The sequence below is a fragment of the Gavialis gangeticus genome, unplaced genomic scaffold, assembly GCF_001723915.1.
Source record: "Gavialis gangeticus isolate Ggan-Ray unplaced genomic scaffold, GavGan_comp1, whole genome shotgun sequence".
NCBI classification, from domain to species: domain Eukaryota; kingdom Metazoa; phylum Chordata; order Crocodylia; family Gavialidae; genus Gavialis; species Gavialis gangeticus.
This window is the reverse complement of record NW_017729028.1, coordinates 32,021,020-32,027,849: the sequence shown is the minus strand read 5'-3', so window position 1 is coordinate 32,027,849 and position 6,830 is coordinate 32,021,020.

The window sequence follows — 6,830 nt, the reverse complement described above, 5'->3', positions numbered from 1 at the left end:
CTTCCGACCCTTAATCTATGAATCTATGAATCTATGAAGGCTGGAGACAGGCAGTCCCCCCTGTGCTGAGGGCTGGGATTGAATGCAAGTCAAATGGGCATCACTGACATCTACAGCCACTTCTCAGGTTCGATGGATCTGCAAACTGACTGCTGTGCTCTGAAGGAAGACATATCCCCACAGAAGCCTCGATGCCTTTCACTGCTTGCCACTGAAATGGCAGGTGTATGCTCTCTGGGAGCATGTAATGGGTCGCTTTTGCTTGCAACAGCGAAGGGGTGAATCTCAAAGCAGTCCAACTGGGGCCAGGCATGAGGTGTATGGCAGAAGCAACAAAATCATCATCTTCTTCAAGTGTGGCTGCACTAATTGCCTCCCAGGAGGGGGATTCTACAGGCAGGGCCGGCTCACGCTGAACTTGAACTTTATCTTGGTTCCCCAGGGACCCAGGTTATCACCCCCAGGGCAAACCCAGCTGCGCAGAGATACATAATAAGGCAAAAACAAGAAAATCTTCTGCCTTGCCAGGTGGAACAAACAACCGCTGCATCTGACCTGGAGCTGTGCAGCCCCCAGCAGGTGATGCCCCTGAGGAGAAGCAGGAACATCTTCATTGGGGGCGGGGGGTTTGCCCATGCGAGTTTGCATTCCCGGCATTTTGCTTTGCCTCTCAGCATTAGCAGCACCCAAAAATGACATGGTGACACTCATGTGAAACCAAGGAGTCTGGATTCCCTTGGTTGCCGGTCATGTGGCAGCCCTCTAAATCGTTCCTTGGTCCATTTTGGATCGGATCTGAAGCCTACAGATGTAAGGAGAGATTCCTACTGACTTTGGTGCTCCAAGGACGAGGCTTACCTATCGTGCTCCCTTACCCTTGCACTCCTGTTTTCACTCAGCAAGGTACCTGACATGCACTGAATACTGAGGTTAACTGCAAATGCCAATGTGAAAGCAGACTGGGGTACCCTCCCCCACCTCGTTACCCTTTCTATTGTAATAATACTTAAAGGCTGTAGCTGCAATCTGGGTTATATGCACTCACAAATACGTTATAAGTGTCAGCTGCTATTCCAAAGAGCTCACAGTCCAAATGGAAAGGGTATGGATGACTTGCCCAGGTTCAGAGATGGGAGCAGCAGCAAAAGTAGGAGTAAAAACCCATTTTTCCTGGAGTCCCAGGCCCTTTCCTTATTCCCTAGGCTGTGCTGCCTCCCAGGAAGTCATACCTCCCTCCACCAAATACCTCTATGAAATTCAGTGGGATGCCTGAACGAGATGGGCCTGAATTACTTAACAAGGCAGATGTCAAATCTGTAAGGCCACGTCATGTGGGCTAGGATGATGGGCATGTGCTGACTTTTCTATAGAGGGAGAGACTAAGAAACAAGCCACCTGCAAAAAGGCCTCTTGAGACTGAGCTCCAGCAAATGGATCCAGAGCCTCAGAAAAACTTTGTGCATTTGGACATGTGTTTCAGCAAACCCGCAGTGACAGCGGACCAGACACAGCAATCCGGTGAGCGTTTGTGGATCCAGATCCCATTGCAAATCCCACTTCTTCTCATGAAACATAGTGGTAACAATAAAACACCCACCGTTGTGCTGAGAGGTGCACAAATATAGGGAGAGTAACAGGCCGGCTCCCAATCCTAAAAGGCTTACGGTGTAAAAGGCAAGTGATAACAGCTGGCTGAAAACACAGAAGCAAGCATGGAGGAGGGTGTCAGAGTAGTAAAACTAATTGCACATGTAATACTCAGTCAATCAGTGGCAGCAAAAGCACCGCTGTTGGCTTCAACAGACAGCCCTGTAAATACACCATGCAAAATAGAAGTACACCAGACTAGTATATGATCATCTAGTTCATCTCCCTACCAGTGCAGGTTTGTAGTCTCACCTGGCATGGTTTTAAGTCTCCCAAGTGTTCTCCCTGCTCTTTCTTTTAATTCAAGTGTTAGCCAGGTTTCTGCATAGCTGTTAGTGCTCAAATGCTACAGGCAGGAGACTGGAGATGCAAATACAGAGTTATAAAGCTCAAAAATATTGCATCAAGGAAGAGAGAGAAAGAAAGAGCGGTGCACACAGTGAACAAAATGCAAATAGGCAGCCCAGAGTAGCTGGGGATCAGCTGTAACGGGAAGGCTTCAGTTTGATATATGGTGCCATGGCCATTATTAATGGTTTGCTGGTTTTTACCTTTAAAAACTTTGGCTGGATTATTTATTATGTCACCACAGTGTACATATGATCTATGGAAGGGACAATAATATCTGCTCATGGCCTCTCGGATTTACTGGGCTTTTACAGCCTTTAATTAGGAGTTAAGTCTGCTTTCCCCACACATGCACCCGCTCACAGACGCACACATGCAAACACAAGCCTAAGTGGCAAAAGGCAACGTAGCTCTCGAAGGACACTAAAAAGCACAAGAAGCCACCCTGCTAATGGTCACTGCAGATCATGTATGGCTCACAAGGTCCATTTTCTTTTTTAATGTGAGCAGAGATTTCACAGGAGACACGGTGTGTCTCTCCATGAAATCCGTTGTGTTTTCCAGAATTTCCAACAGATTTCAAATGAAATAGTTTCCAGTCTCTTCGGTCACATCAGTGATGGGAATGAACCTGGATCCACACTCCACACCCTCGGATCATTCGCTACTGAATCCCAATGGGCCTTCATGCAGCTGTGGCCTATGAAGAAGAGAAAAGGCAGCTCGAGGCATGGGCCAAAAGCATCTTTCCTCAGCTAAACCATTGAACATGCGCTAGGAGTGGAGCATCCTCTATTCACGCTCCCACCAGCGCCATGGCCCAGTCAGGAGGTAATGCCTGAAGTCACAATGTGGCACAGAGCAGATGTACAGGTGCTAGACAGGTGGACTTCCCACTCCAGAAAGCAGCGTAGGGCCCCGTCTGGTTCGCCATGCTCCGTGGAAAGAGTCTGAGTCTGTGCCGAATGCCTTAATCAGATCCCCTCTTTGGTTGCAGGGTGCTGGTTGGTTTGGAGGCCCTGGCCACGTGGGCAGACCTAGAGTCTGCCACGGTGTCAATGCACCAAAAAGGTGCACCTTTCTGCTGTCATTTCTCAGCGTGTGAAACAGGGACCAGGAAATTTACCCCCTCAAGCCTGGGGGGCTTTTAGGGATTAATTCATGTCTGCCCAGCAATTTAATGATGGAAGGAAAAGAAGAGAATGCAGGAAGGAGGAGGCCTGAGAGCGCACGAGCAGTGATCGATGCTGCCCGGAGAGCCGAACAAGAAGGTAGGAGGCTGATGGGGGATCACAGGTAAGACCGAATGGTGGGCAGAGTGGGGAGCGTGGCCACAGTGGGATCAGAGCAGCGCTTTGCAAAGACCCAGGTAAATCCTGGGCAGCTAGGAGGAGCGGGAAGCTTGAAGCAGGACCGACAAAGGCAAACGTGAAGGTGAAGCAGCGGGTAGCTCAGGGGTCAGGCTATTATACCTCCTCGTGAGAACCCTCTCTGCATCCATTCGCTGCAGCTGGGTGCAAAACACAATGATAAAACACCAGTAACAAATAGCGCGAATAGTGCGGAAATGCCTTTCCAAAGTGCTTTCCAAATCCGACTTCCCGGCCAGCCCCACTCTCGGTTGCACTTTGCCACAGATGGGATCCCTTGTATTTGTTTGATTTGTGCAGGTTTGGGTGCTTTTGCAGACCTGGGGCTGAGTGTTTCCCAGCTTCCAGACTGTCCTGGGTTGGCATGCTTGGGACTGGGGGTGCTAGGAGCCAGGAGAGGCTAGGAGAGCAGACAAAGCTGCCATCATGAGCAATACCTGATGGAGGCAGAGACCTGGAAGAATTTTATTCGATGACCTGAAAGCTGGTGTTTCATGCCAGGGCTCTGCACAGATGTCTCCGCAGCCTGCCTCCATTGGCACTCCTGACTCTCCAGGTAAAATCTGGGTGTCCTGAAACCTGATCCTTGGTCTCCACTCCTACGAATGCACAAATTGCTGCGGGACATGACAGCATCTGAGTACAAGGGAACAGGGGAAGGGATGTGCCAGGACAGGAAAGGGACCTTGGGGCTGGTGTTTCATGCCAGGGCTCCCTGCCCCACTTCTCACTATGTTCCCTAGTCCCTCCCAGCTCTGCCATGTGCCCCACACGCGCAGAGGGGCCCATGCCACGTGTTGGTCGGTCGCCTCTGGTGTAGACAAACACTTGGATACTATTGAAGTGTCCTAGCCTCATGAGCGGGGCTGTGCGGTCAGATACTGAAGTGGAAGGAGCAAGATCCAGCCAGAGACAGTGCTTGTGTGTGTGAGAAGCACAGCAACAAAAAATATCAGAGCTCAAAATCAGGATGCTAACAAGCTCCACATTAAGCTGTGCCTGGGGGAGAGGAAAGACCTGGCTCCCAGGAAGGTATAAGGTTTTTTAATAGCAACCACACCTCACTCTGACATTGCCCTTTCCATCAGTAGGTCTCCAAGGACTTGAGGCAGTTCAGTATCCTGACTCTCACTGTCCACACAGGGAAACTAAGGCAAAGGGACTTGCCCAAGGCCAGCCGAGAGCCGGTGGCAGCACAAGGAATTAAACCCAAAGATGCAGAGCTGTGTCCATCTGGCAACGCTGCCTCCCAGCCCCTTTCACACAAGGGACACGACTCCCTGTGGCTCCAGCCAATGGAGACCCCCCAGCTGCTCCCACACAACACTGTATGAGGCCAGAGGACAGAAAATTTCACGGCCCTGTGAGACCACAGCAGCCCCTTGATTCAAGCAACTGCTCCAAATGGGCCGTAAAGGAGCTAATGGGTGCAAGGACCTCCTGTGCTGGCTTTCACACATGCATTTTCTATTATTCGTGCATCCCTTATTAATAAAATACCAATCGCCGTGCTCCTGTAGCCGAGTGGGCCCGGCCAATTCACCGCAGCCGAAAGCCCCCTCGGCTCATTTTTCAGTTTCCACGACCGATGCATCGATTGGGATGATATAATGCTCTCCATAACCTGCCTGTCCTGGGAGAGCCCGTGCTCACTCAATCCCCTGTCAGGGTGACAGGTCCCAAATCCCAGAGCAGCCCTTGATGGATCATCTCCGAGCGAGATTTCATACATCTCCCACTTGCAGAGGGGAGCTGACACACATAATTGGTGTCACTTCTGGTGGGCTGATGCCAAATGCTGACAAAACAGTTCGCAAGAAGAAGCTCTTGTGAGCTGCCCTTGATTGCCTGGGTGGAGCGGCTGGAGATATAATTTATGCTAACCAGGCTACACGGCTGAATTCCCTGCTCAACAGAAGATGCCCCTTCGGACCATGAGGGAACTGGCCCAGTGACAGTAAGGCCTAAGGGTGCACATGCTGGACAGAGATGTGGGGAGTTTTTGCAAGGAGAAAAGAGCCTGGGAGCTTGTAAAAAAGAAGGCGAGGGAGACCACAGCCCGTGGCCCTCGACAAGTTGTTCTGGCTCAGTGCAAAATCCTGTAGCTCCCTATGCAGGGTGCTTTGCATTTGATTAGTCTCTTAATAATGTCCCTAATCTATTTTCAACCCATACTTAAACTACACCGCAGCTGAGAAACTTGGAGGGCACTGCTATTTGACGAGGGCAAAGCAGGTAGCCAACTATGCCAGCTGCACAGCTAGGTCGGGCAGAAATTTGCTTGTGATTTTTTTTTTTTTTAATCATATATTTTGCGTTTCAGATCAAATTTGACAAATCAGTCCCAAATCAGATCGATCGAGCAGAACTCAGTCCTTCCAAAAGCCGTATCAATTGAGCAGGCAGAACTCAATCGTTCCAAACACCATGTACGGTGCTACAACCGGCAAGCATCCTCCACCCCAGACCTCTCACCCCAGGACTTCAGATACTCCCAAATCCATTGGCAGGCATCCTACGTGCAGGCTCAAGGCCAGAGGTCTTGGGGTTCGGATGCTCCCAGATACTGCAGGTGAGCATCCTCCATCCCAGACGTCAGATACTCCCTACACTTAATCTTAGCTCACAAGAGGTTGAGATTTTTATTTTTTTTTTTTTTGGGACCTTTTTTTGTACTCCAGGTCAAATTAGTCAAGTCAGTTCCAAATCCTTTCGACCGAGCAAAACTCAATCATTCAAACACAATATGTGGCGCTACAACCAGCAAGTATCCTCTGCCCCAGACTTTTTTAATTTTATTTTTTGAAAATTTTTCGTGTTCCAGATCAAATTAGCCAGGTCAGTTCAAAATCTTTTTGCTTGAACAAAGCTCAGTCGTTCAGACACCATATGTGTCCCTGCAACCAGCAAGTATCTTCCACCCCAGACTTTTCAGCCTGGGGCTTCAGATACTTCCAGATCCATCAGCAGGCATCCTACATGCAGGCCCAAACCCGGAGGCTTGGGGTTCGGATGCCCCCGAGTCTCACTTGCTCTCCGCCAACAGCCACGAGAGCAAGCTAAGGAGGAGTCCTCCATTTCCATAAAGTCGGTGTGTAGCCGAGATGCTCCCACTGGAAGCTAGCCAGTGGGAACCTAATTATAAAGCTCTTGTAGGGAGCCCCGTCTACATTTGAAGAGGGGTGCAAGAGACTCCACTGCACACCGCCATTTAAATACATTCTGGCTTTGGTATCAGACCAGTGCAGTGATTACACTTGATCTTAGCCCACAAGAAGCCAAGATTTTAATTTTGTGTGTGTGTGTGTGTGCGTGCGCACACGTGTGTGTGTGTGTAATTTGCATCCAAGGCCAAGTTAGCCAAAACTAATCCCAAATCCAAGAGTCCAGAACCATAAGTGACCCTACTACCGACAAACATCCTCCACCCACCCCTGGGGCTTCAGATGTTTCCAAAACCTGCGG